At 45.2% G+C, this 12,987-nt stretch overlaps 1 protein-coding gene across 1 annotated transcript in view; it reads right to left on the bottom strand.

Annotated features, from left to right (window-relative positions):
* The window catches only part of SPATS2 (spermatogenesis associated serine rich 2), a 111,758-nt gene that overhangs the window by 83,395 nt on the left and 15,376 nt on the right, over positions 1-12,987 (bottom strand). The gene's annotated exons all lie outside the window — the stretch shown is intronic.

Genomic DNA, 12,987 nt, shown 5'->3' with positions numbered 1-12,987 from the left:
TTGCTTGGATACCCGATATTTACCTTGGTTACGAGCGTCCGTAGCTACTAGGAGCCAGGCTGCCTGCTCCCTGCACACGTAACCAAGGTAAACATCGGGTAACTAAGCGAAGCGCTTTGCTTGGTTACCTGATATTTACCTTGGTTACGAGCGTCCACCGCTCTCAGGCGGGGGAGAGAGGGAGGGGGAGAGAGGGAGGGGGTGAGAGGGACTGATCACGCCAGGCTGGTTTCTGGGCATGCTAGAGCAAGCAGGATCCTGTCTATCAGCATGTCAGCGTTCACTTGCGTTTGCGTGCAGTATAGTCAGGATCCAGTGAAAAACAGTATTTGGACGCAGCTCAAAAACGCTAGAAGTAGCGTTTTTGAAAAAAAAGTTAAAAACTGCAAGTTGCTGGATCCTCACTATAACGCACGCAAATGCATGTGAACGCATGTTGATGCGAGTCCATTGCAAATGCATTGAAATTAAAACGCATTTGCACTGGATCCGTTTTTGCGTTAAAAAACCGTTCATGACGTATGTTAAAAAAAACGTAGTGTGAAAGCAGCCTTACTTCACACAAGCCGGAAATCATGGAAGTTATATCACAGGCACTCAATGCATCTCTAGGAGGGCCAGAACGAGGATCTCATAGACTTGCATTGAATTGTGACTTGAAAGCACTCCATGAAGTGCTGGGTAACAAATCGGAGAAACCGACCGAAGCGTCAGCGATAGAAGATGAAGCCATGAAGGTGAGTATACGACAGGGGTCAGGGAACTAAGATTTAAAGCACCACTCCAGAGATGCAATAATAAAAACAGTCTACAACATAATGCAAACCACCCATCAATGTGCACTAGTCAAAATATTTCTTCCCCGCCATCCCATAATACTCGGTTATAACCAACTTCCCATTGTAAGTAGTATTACTGCCTACATCTTACCAAATGACTCCTACATTAGACAATGGGTTTACACTTTCACTACTTTAGTCACCGTTAGGACGATTTCGCACATTGCAAATAGGAGCTCGAACAATTTGGACACATTTTTGTTTTCCTTTTGGTCATTTTTAATGATGTCTTTGGTTGCTGCATTTTCCTCAGCCATGGTTTGCGCATTTCATGCAGTTACCATTAGCACAATACAATATAGAGCTGCACTACACTAATAAGGCAAGAAAATCTGTGCCGAATATGGGAAAATACAAGCCATGTACTTGCCTTCAGAGGTCTTTACCGCTCAGCCGCTGCATCTCCCCTTACACTCTCGCATGACAACGTGTGGTCCACAGGGCTGACAAGTCACCGGAGCACCCAGGAGCGTAAACAGGCGCACCAGGGGACCCGGCCGAGGAGGAGGAAAAGCTCCTAAGGGCAACGAGATTAAGGGAGTTTTGTTCCCTTTCAAATAATGCTGTAGACAATGTATGCTGCAAGGATTTACAAAAACAGCCAGCTTTGTGTACAGCTGCTTTACCATAGGATTTTCTACCACACTCTTAAGGTGGCGTTACACGGTATGATATATCGTGCGATCGCACCCGCCCCTGTCGTTTGTGCGTCACGTCGCTGTGGGCGGTGAACATCCTCTTCCTGAAGGGGGAGGGACGTCACACAGCGGCCAGCCAATAGAAGCGGAGGGGCGGAGAGGAGTGGGACGTAACATCCCGCCCACCTCCTTCCTTTTGCATTACCGGTGGGCCGCAGATATGCTGCAGTTCAGCTTTCCGGGGTGTCACACGGAGCGATGTGTGCTGCCACGGGAGCGACGAACAACTGGCGCGCAGAAGGAGGAACGACATTATGAAAATGAACGAGGTGTCAACGAGCAACGATAAGGTGAGTATTTTTGCTCGCTAACAGTCATTCGGAGGTGTCACACGCTACAACATCTCTAACGATGTTACGAATTCCGTGACCCCGCCAACATATCGTTAGATATATCGTAGCGTGTGACAGGGCCTTTAAAGGGAATCGGTCTCCAATTTAAGCTTCCAAATAGGAGGACAAATAAAAGGACAGCACCCAAATGAAGAGTTGTGTCACTTGCTGGGCTTCATGTTACAAGCTTCATAAATCACTCAGGCTGCTTTCACACATCCGGTTTTAGCAGTGCGGCTCAAACTTGCCTGGCACTTTTTTTTGTGCGGCGAAAAAACCGATGCGGTGCGATTTACAATGCAAGCCTATAGACGCCAGATGCGGCGTCCTGCGGTAAAAACCGCAGCCGGCGGCCGGATGCGGTTTTTTGTACTGCGCATGCTCAGTATCAAGCTGCATCCGTCAAAAAACGTATGGGCAGCATGGGAAAAACTTATGCAACGGATCCGTTTTTTTCGTTGCATAGGTTTTTGAGCCGGATTGAGCCGCACTGCTAAAACCGGATGTGTGAAAGCAGCCTAAACCCTTTTGGGGGTACACAGCAGCCGGCAGGAATTTTGATGCTCCACACAGTTTCTCAGGAGGTGAAGATGTACTATATAAAAAGTAACAACACTAAAGGCAAAAATATATATATTTTATATTTGCTTTTATAGTGAAAAGTGGATTCTCTAAAGTTTATGAGAAATTGAGTGAAGCTGAAGTCAGATACACAGTGGAGAGCCCCGGGAGGCGCTGCAGCAGCTCTGCTTTGTTACGGGATTGTAGTATTCGGAGTAATCACCGCACGGTTTACCAGTCGCCAGACGAAAGAATAGCAGATTTCACAAAAATGCTACTAAAACTTAGCAGAAATCTGCTACTTAAAGGATTTCAAAAAACGCCACTGGAGATTTATCAGAGATGTATTTTGCTCGTAGGCTTAAAACAACAAAGTCAGTGTCTTGTGGTAACATCTGGCTAATTGGCTTTTGAGTAAAGCTGTCCCTAAACAAGCTATTTTCAGCTTGTTGATCGAGTGCTGGAAAAGAAGCTTGGCATAAATATCAACCGCACGGTAATGCCATTGTGAGCATTGATCTGCAGCTCTGCACATGGCTCCCGAGAAACAGCCTTCTTCTAGGCACCTTGCATGTGAGGATGATGATGGTGTGTGGCCACCAGCACAGCAACAAATGGCCAGGACATGAAGTGCGGCACTGATGTACCTACTAATAAAAGCGCGCAAGACTGGACATTCCCAGCTAAATGCACTAGCGTACATCAATCACCTCTACCTGGGCAGACACGGCCATCGCTTGCCCCTAGACCTGGCTAACATTTGGTGATGTAGGGAGGGTTTGGGTGAATGAGGGGGTTGGTCAACATGGAGGAAAAAAAAAACAAAAAACCCAAACATACAGACCCAAAACATGATATTCTACTGAACAGCCTATAAAAAAAAAAAAAAGAAGACTTTGCCCCTATTAAAGGCAAACATACAAAGCTACGAGCTACTTAAAGGGGTGTTTCCAAAAACAAAGCAAATTTTAAAGTTCATTTTATTTAATAAATCTTAAAATAATAATTTATAAAATTGGATGAGTTTTAAAAAAATGTTCCTGTGCTGAGATAATCTTATGTGTCCCTGCTGTGTACTGTGTAATGGCCGTGTCTGACTGTACAGAGACATGGTCTGATCATACCACAGTGCCTGGAGCGGGGAGGACACAGACAGGACAGCATGGGCTCACAGCTGATTTTTTTTTTTTAATACGAACTGTGGAAGAAAAAGCGCAATAGGGTCTTATCCCAGTGGGGAAAGGGGTGAAATAATGAATCCCACTCACCTATAATGATTGTGACAGTCACAATCACTATGCAGGCATATAGGAATCCGGGTCCAGGCAGCAGCCCCAAGAGATGGCAGATAACAGAGAGAAATAGAGGAAGGGTCTTGCATCCGCATCTTTGATTGATTTGATGTTCCTTTTGCCTGTTGTCCTGATGAAGGGAGCTGTGACTCCTGAAACGCGTCGACCTGTGCATGTTATTAAAGAAGCATTAATCTCCTTTTGAATCCATCGACTCCTTGGCGCGGATGCAAGACCCTTCCTCTATTTCTCTCTGTTAGCTAATTTTTTTTTGTGAGGTAAAATATTTCCCTCCCGTGCTGTAATGTTTGTATACTCTGAGCCCTCCCCGGCCCAGGAGATGTGGTATGATCAGACCATGTACGGTCAGACACGGCCATTACACAGCAGGGACACATGTATAAGATTATCTCAGCACAGGAACATTTTTTTTTAAAACATCCAATTGTGGAAATCATCATCAATTATTATTATTATTATTATTATTAGATCTACTGATTAACAGTAACTTTGTTCGTGGGAAAACCCCTTTAAGAGACAATTGAAGAACACGTTGCTTCTTTTTTTCTTGCAGATTTTGTTGCAGAAAAATGAAGCAGCATGTCAATTCTTTCTGCGTTTTTCCCTATCTCAATAGACAAAAAAATGAAAAAAAAGCATGAAAAGCAACTTAAAAAAAAATAAGCATAAAAACGCGCTTTTTCCCTGCAGAAAAAAAAAATCTGCTACATGTGCACATAGCCTTATACAGTCTGACATTTTCATAATAAGTACACCAGCCTCAACAGGTATACAATAATAATGTACTTTCCATTGTAAAATCTGACTATGTACAGTTTTGCTCTATTGCAGCTAATAATCTCCTATTCCTCTGTGCGCTTGCCTAGACTTCACACAACAAACTGAACCCGAGTCCCTGGTTCTTTGGGTCCGTCGCTCCCACATGCCGCATTTCATTTGGATTCACTTGAGCAAATGGAGATTTAATAAGTGTAATTGGTCCCGTAGGGGCTCGGCACAAACACTAGAGGAAAAAATAAATAAAAATGCTTGTAAGGGGTGTTAAATAGTGGATAATGTTAATGTACGGTGCGATCCGATATGGTTGCATTATATCCAGTACATTGCTATTTGCACGCTGTATACCTTTTTTTTTTTGCAAAAAAAGAAATAATTCATTAAAAAGATATAACTTTACATGATCGGTCCATGTAAATTGTGCACGGGTAGAGGGTGTGAAGCCATTTAACCCTTTCAAGCCCAAGCATGTTTTGTCCCTTCAAGTCTAGAGCAAAATTGGAATGGTTTGGAATGCTGTACATGCTTCTGTAAGAGGCGGCCTTCAGATACATAATAATATAATATTTATTCATTTATATAGCGCTGTTAATTCCACAGCGATTTACATACAATGGCATCACTGTCCCCATTGGGGCTCACAATCTAAATTCCCTATCAGTATGTCTTTGGAGCGTGGGAGGAAACCAGAGAACCCGGAGGAAACCCACGCAAACACGGGGAGAACATACAAACTCCTTGCAGATAGTGTCCTTGGTGGGAATTGAACCCAGGACCCCAGCGCTAACCACTGAGCCACCGTGCCGCTCTACATCTGACTCCCCAGAGGTGCTGCCGTATATATTACATCAATTATTGATGCCCAGGGCTTCAATTTTCAATGGTCACATGCACGATGGCCCAACAGACACGCGAGGGGTCATAGTGATGAGAAAAGGGTACGTTAGTGATGAGATCACTTTGCAACGTAGACTAGTTGGTTACTCATTGGAAACAGGTTACTCGGGTGCTATAGTTTGGATTTTCAGCATACACCCCAGCCCGCAACCAGAGGTAAAAGCTCAACCCCATTCACATTCAGAAAGTTAAACAAGAACACAAGTGGCTACTGGTCCAAAGTGCATCAGAAGCTGCTCTAATATGATGTCTGGAAGAAGAAAACAAGACGTGCAGGTAAGGGAACCCGCAGTATATAACCCGACTGCACAAGACGGACGAGACTCCTCCACAGCAGCTCCTGTAACGCCCATTATCCATACATTATAGAGCCACAACATCTCACATCTAAGGGTATAGTCCCACAATGAGTTTTGTATCATCACGTTTGAGTACTTTCGCTACGTCATAAACGCAGCGTGTTACAGTACAAGCACAGTGGATGAGATTCATAGACATCTCGTCCTTTTTTTACGCTGAGTAATCTGACCTGCGGTGCGTTTCTCCAATTTGCAGCATGTCAATTTCTCTTGCGGGTACACTGAAGTTTTTCTCTGTAGAATTTCCCCATAGACTTGCATTAGATGTGGAAAATCCACAGGTGTTATTAGTGCATTTCCAGGGAGAATATACATTAACATTGCAGGTAATCTGCATCCAAGAACGTCAATAGGAGGAACTTTAAAAAACAGAAGCAGCTTTAAGTAAAGCATGACACACAAAATAAGACAAAACCATGATAAAAACGAATGTTGGGGAAAAAAAAACCCAAAAAAAAAACAAAAAAAAAAAACAAAACCACAAAACAAGGTAATGATAAAACACAAGTAAACTAAGGCTGCTTTCATACATCCAGTTTTTTCAGTGCAGCACAATCCGGCTCAAAAACCTATGCAACGGATGCGGCGAAAAAAACTGATCCGTTGCATAAGTTTTTCCATGCGGCCCGTCCATTTTTTGACGGGTGCGGCTTGATACTGAGCATGCGCAGTGCAAAAAAACCACATCCGGCGTCCATAGGCTTGCATTGCAAATTGCGTCGCATTGCGCTGGATCCGGTTTTTCGACGCAGACAAAAACGTTCACTTGAACATTTCATCCAGCCAGCCACCGCATCAGCTAAATATGCCGCATTCGGCAAAAAACGGACACAACGCAAGGCCATGTGGCACAACCCGGCGCTAATAAAAGTCTATGTGGAAAAACCGCACCAGGCTGCAAAAAAAAAAAAAAAAACCAAAAAAAAACGGATGCGGTTTTCCCGTAAAGCGCCGTATTGTGCCGCAGAGCAAAAACCGGATGTGTGAAAGCAGCCTAAGGTGTTAGAAATTCTGCAGCGTCAAAGACTCAAGGCTATGTGCCCACGGGACTCTGTACCCGCGGATATAGCTGCAGATTTGTCCACAGGTTTCCCACAGCTGATCCCATAGCTGCAAGATTCCAGCAAAATAGCTGCGGTAAACCTGCAGACATTTGTGCGACTTACCTGCGGAAGTCCCAGCCTCTATCTCCATAGTGGAGGGTTGGTTTTCCGCAGGAATAATTGACATGCAGTTATGTGGGGCTGCGGGACATCCGCAGCATATTCTGCAGCCGCATGTATCCGCAGCATGGACACAGCTCTCTCCATGTCCCATACAGTAACATGGGGAGTGTCTGTGCTTGCTAAAACCTGCGGATTTATCTAGAAAATCCAGATAAATCCGCAGGTTTTCCACAGCAAATTCCGTGGTTACAGAGTCCCGTGGGCACAGAGCCTAAAGGGAACCACTCACCAGGAATTTCCTATATAACCTAAAGCCAGTGCTATACTGACACTATCAGGCTGATTCTATATATACCTGTAGTGGTCAGCTCAAATGTTTAGGTTTTGAAATCCAAGAAAGTAAAGTTTATAAAATCATCAGCTTCTTGAGTGACAGCAGCTGAGGAGCAGATAATATCTGGGGGTTATCAGTTATCCCCTCCCCCTGTTAGAATTAGCATAAGTATTATACAAAATAATTTACCTTTTCACTAGCAGGACCTGTGTGAGGTCATACCCATGTGACCAGAAAGCTGATACCAGAAAGCAATATTTTTCTGTTTGCTGAGGCCCCGCTCCTTCTGGTCACATGGGTATGACCTCACCACAGGTCCTGCTGGTGAAAAATTAAATCTATTGTATAAGACCCCTTTCACACTAAGTTTTGCCTTACTTTTAGTGGTCCTGTCGGGGCATCCGTTTGAACTGCCCCTCCCCCACAAAACGTGTTTCAGACGCATGCGCCGACAGGGCAGTTGACTAATGGAGCAGACTACGTTAGCTTGTGCACTGTTTTGTACCATTTTCGGGCATATACGTTTTCTACAGGAGTACACCAAAATGTACGTTCAGGTGTCAGTCTGCAGAAAACGTATATGCCCGAAAATGGTACAAAACAGAGCACACGCTAACGTAGTCTGCTCCATTACAGTCAATGGCCCTGTTGGCGCATGCGTCCAAAACACGTTTTGTGGGGTGGGGAAGGGGTGGTTCAGACGGATGCCCCGACGGGACCACTAAACGTAAGGCAAAACGCAGTGTAAAAGTAGCCTAATACTTATGCTAATTCTAACAGGGTGAGAGGATAACTCTAAATAACCACCTAGATATTATCTGATCCTCAGCTGCTGTCACTCAGCAAGCAGCTAATTTTATAAACTTTACTTTCAAATCTAAACATCCGAGCTGACCACTACAGGTATGTATAGAATCAGCCTGATAGTGCCAGTATAACACTGGCTTTAGGTTATATACGAAAATCCTGGTGATTGGTTTCCTTTTGTTTCACACGTCAGTGATTCTGGTATGTTAGTGATTCTGGTACGTATTAAAAAAAGCACAAACATACGCAGACCCATTATAATCAATGGGTCTGCGCACACATCAGAGATTTTTCACTGACCGGGTCTCCGTTCGGCGTACACGCATGTCCGTAGTTGCCGCGTGGAGACATGTCTGTTTTTTTCTGGCATCACTGGTGTCCCATGGACCACACTATGATGTGATCCCTGAAACACATACCAGAAAAACACGGACATTTAAAATAATAAAAACATTTTCAATTCACCTTTCCAGCGACGCTCTGTGCAGCCTCCACTCTCTGCAGCTTCCTGGACGGTTTATGAATATTCAGGAGTGCAACCAGAGCCGACCCGGAAGTAGCTGCAGCGAGCGGTGGGCGGACGCTGCAGAGCCGAGGAGTTCAGCACCATGGACAGAAGGAACGGGACAGGTGAGTAATGTCCATGTGCAATTACGGATTGCACATTGACAACCACCGTGTGCCGTGAATCACGACATACAGAGGGACATGTGCGTGTTTTACACGTCAGTGAAGAACGTCTGTGTTTTTCACTGACGTGAGAAACAGGCCTCAAGAAGTGGTTACAACTCAGCATTAGTGGCCACTCACTTTAAAACTCATAGTGAAGGCTTGTGTCAAATATCTTGTGTAGTATATTCTGCCTGTGAGCGGCTATTGCGGTCTGGTCATCCCCATCACGTGACCCCCGGTCTCTGTGACATCTGAGATCCAGTGATGTCATGTCAATTTCCAGGCGGCCCCAGTCTTCCTGAGTGACTGGGCTGCGGAGATTCACCGCTCATCACAGCCCAGCATCGCTCCTACTTGCGGAGGTCTGCAGTGCAGGACCCGACCCCCAAAGGCCTGCCCCCGTTACACTCGTCAAAGTACAGTGCATTTCTGCAACTTTGATAAATTATATTTCATCAAGCAAGCATCAGATCTTTCTATACCAGGTATGCCTGGATTCAGCATCATAGTGCCAGTATGGTACTGCCTTCACTTCATATAGAGAAATCCTGCTGGTTGGTCTTCTATAATGACATTGGCTGTTTTTTGGGGTCATTTTCCTGCTGCTGAATACATTTGGAGCCAGACGTGTCGCTGTTGGTACTGTATGATGGATAAGTATCTGCCTGTATTTCTGAGCATTGAGAACACTGTTATCCCTGATAAAATCCTCAATTGCATTAGCTGAAACACAGCCCCAAACTAGCAAGTAACCTCCATTATGCTTCCCCATTTCCAGCAGACACTCCTTACTGTACCGCTCTCCAGCCCCTTGGCAAACAAACTGTTTTCTGTTACAGCCAACATTTTCCCCTATTGACTCATCAGTACTGGGAGTCCCTGACTCAAGAACATCTGACTTATGTACAGCTGCTAGTTACAAACATTGGATGTTTTTTTAAAAAAAAAACAAAAAACAAAAACCTAACACAGCTCACCGCTGCCTTATCTGGCCTCCATCTAGTCCTCCTCTTTAAGCCGTCACGCCCCGCATCTCCGGCCTCCTACTATAGGCTAGCCCTCTGCGCATCACAAGGTCGTGTAGTTATCACAGCCTCATGTAGCGCAGAGAGCTACGACATGGACGTCCTGGTGTAAAGGGAAGAGGCCAGAGACCCGACACACACAACTGAAAGAGGCAGACAGGACAGCAAAGTGAGGATTGAGGAGCAAAACCCCACACTAATAATCATCTCTGCAGCCCTCCATGTCATGCACATAGTATTGAGCGGACCCGGATCGGCAAAATCCGGATCTGCACGGTTTGAGCGGCAGATCCGAGTCCGACCCGGACGCGGGATTCCGGGTGCACGATCCGGATCTGTTTCTCTCTCACTCACTCTCTCTCGTCACGGATTCCACTCCCCATTGACATATATGGTGCCGGCTTCCGGATCAGATCCGGACTTCTTTACCAACCCGCCGCGGATCCGCCGGATCCCGGATTATTCCCAGTCCGCTCAACTCTACATGTGCAGCATCTCTAAGACTTAAGGCTGCAATTACAACCTTTAGGCAATTAAAAGAAAACTTCAGAGGCTAATTAAAGAACCAGAGACTGGATTCCATCACCAAATATATAAGTTGAATCCGTATAGCAGAGCCATTACGGCCATGCCTTTCCTGTATATTGCCAAATTCTGCTGACCGCTTCTCTTTAAGGCCCTTACTGGCAGCCAAGCAGTGGAGTACTTGTGATGCATGTGACGGAACATTGTGCTACATAAAAATCTTGGTTTTCTTTCTTCCTATACCAATGCATTGAAATAAGGGTCTTCTAAAAACTTGCAGTAGGTTTGGGGGTTGATCAACCCCCAAACCATATATACAGCATTCTAGAATACTGTATATAAGAGCCCAGGCCGCTCTGCATAATGTAAAAAAGACCTGCGGGGCGGTCAGGTCTGATGCGTGTCACTGATCTTGATCTGGCACCGTCCTGTTATCTTGCTTCATGTGGATGACGCATCCTATGTCATCCACAGTGTCCTCTATAGCACTCCTGCATACTTCTCTCTGCTCTGGGAAGATCAAAGTCCTGTAAAAAACGCCCGCAAATGCGAATTACAATACTTTGCCCTGCTGAGGGCAGATCAGAAAGACATGGGCAAGAGTGCAATGGAGGACACAGTGCGGATGACATAAGACACGTCATCCGCACGAATCAAGACCGTGATCGCAAGAAGAGTGGAGACGCCAGACAGAGACCAACAACGTCCTTTGGACCCGACCAGCAAGACGATGGCACCTGTGCCTGGTGGGGAGGTCAGGTACCCTTGCAGGTCGTGTAGCACGCAGACCAAGCTGATGTAAGTGGTTTTGAATGGCCTGACGTGACACATGGGTCCCTCTCACCTCCCTTAAATGCGCCTGGACTTGTGTGGCATTCATCATCCGGTTCCGGTCAAGCGATCATCAGTATGGGATGTGGTCAAAGTATGTCCGCATCTTTGCCTTTTTTTCCACTCTTCCAGTCTCCCTGTATCTCTGTGGCAACCTGCTGATGACACTCTGAGCTGAGTGGCCACTCTCCAAAACATCCTGCTTGAAGCCTCACAATACAGAGATACCGTTTATCAATTGTTAGGCCTCGTCTTTGTCTCATGATGTCAGAATGTGATCAGCATGACGAGGAGGACTGTTTAATACCAATTCTAATTGAACCCCGAAATTTATTGGATGATTCATGGATAAAACACCAGTTGTGAATCTTACCATTGAGCTCCTTGTTAGAGAACAACAAATTCAGCAAAAAGTAGTGAAACATTGAACAGCTGGACATGTGCAGTCAAAAGTTTAGAGAAGGTCACATTATGGTCACCTGAAAAGGGTAGAGGGTATTGTAGGATTATCCTGAAATTCCACCTGAAAGCCAATATATCCCTAACGTTTTCTCAGTAGTGTAAATCTTTTATTTACTTTTTTTTTTTTTAGCTGCTGTAACAATACAATAATTAAGTCATAGGACCACGGTACTGATATTACCACATCGCGGCCCCATATCCACCAGCGGGTATGATACAGAGTGCGCGGATGGGATGACAAGGAGAATTCCAGTTTGCTGCGCTAATATTGGATGCTCCCTCTGAAAGCCGATATATTTTCGGGTATTTAATTATAGAACATTTCCTGATAAGTAACTAAGGAAATGAAAAGTAAACCTTTATGGTAAATGAAGTCACCATAATTAAGGCACTGGATCCATAATCCAGTCTAATCCACAATCCAGCCATTTTAAACTGCCCTACTAAGCCCAGCCGTGTTAGATCAGCAGATTAGAAATAGATTTGCAATAAACGAATATGGAATAAAAATGGGAACTCTTTTTCAGCTTTCGTTAAAAGCAGCTAAAAGGGGAGAGTGAAGTTCCTCGGCCCTGTGCTCCCTCCACCCCTAACTCCCATTCAACAGGCATGACTGGGAACACATCGCTCCTGTCTGCCGGAGCAGGAAAGCTGAAACCGGAGGCGCAGGCTGCCCGGCTGCACAAAGGAGGCTTGTCTCCCACCAGCCAGTCTACCTGAAAATAATCCCAGCTGTGTCACAGGGGCTAAGACGAGTTCAAAAGAAAAGCAACTTTCCCCGGCCGCTATCTGCTGGAATGTCCAGCGCCTTTCAGGACCAGACTACAGAATATTTGCCCCTGGCAGCTCGGAGGGGCGCTACTACTGAGAAGGATTAGCAAAGGATGACAGCACTTAGTATGAAAATACAGAGTTAAATGGCAGAAATCTTTCCAGTGGAGTTCACACTTGAGGATCTTGGCAGCCCGTGGTTCTTGTCTGCGTGGCAGTATACAGGATAGTGAGGAAGAAGCAGAGATTGCCGCACACAACAGGTAGACAAACACTGCAAATGAAAGGATTTACCTAAGGTCACAGGAAGGAGGAGGCTGACGCAGGGGCAGCCGTCTTCAGTCTCTATGTCGTAATGGAAGAGACGTGGAAGGCTTTGTAAATGATCCAAGTAATGGGCTGGAGACCGAGAAATGGAATTATTACTGTGAAATCCAGCTGTCTCCAAACACAGCACATCTCTAATGAAAAGGGGGAAAGCTGCACCAGGCTGTCATGGACTCCCACCAACAAAACGCACTACACAGAGTGCGGATTCTTATTACAATCAAAAAAGAATAAATCTATATTTCATTTTCTAATTGCAGATGTTTTGCAGATACGATCTGTATAGGTTTA

This window comes from Anomaloglossus baeobatrachus, chromosome 2 (assembly GCF_048569485.1).
Source record: "Anomaloglossus baeobatrachus isolate aAnoBae1 chromosome 2, aAnoBae1.hap1, whole genome shotgun sequence".
Taxonomy (NCBI): Eukaryota; Metazoa; Chordata; class Amphibia; order Anura; family Aromobatidae; genus Anomaloglossus; species Anomaloglossus baeobatrachus.
The sequence above is the reverse complement of the archived record's forward strand: the minus strand, read 5'-3'. Positions and strand labels throughout refer to the sequence as shown.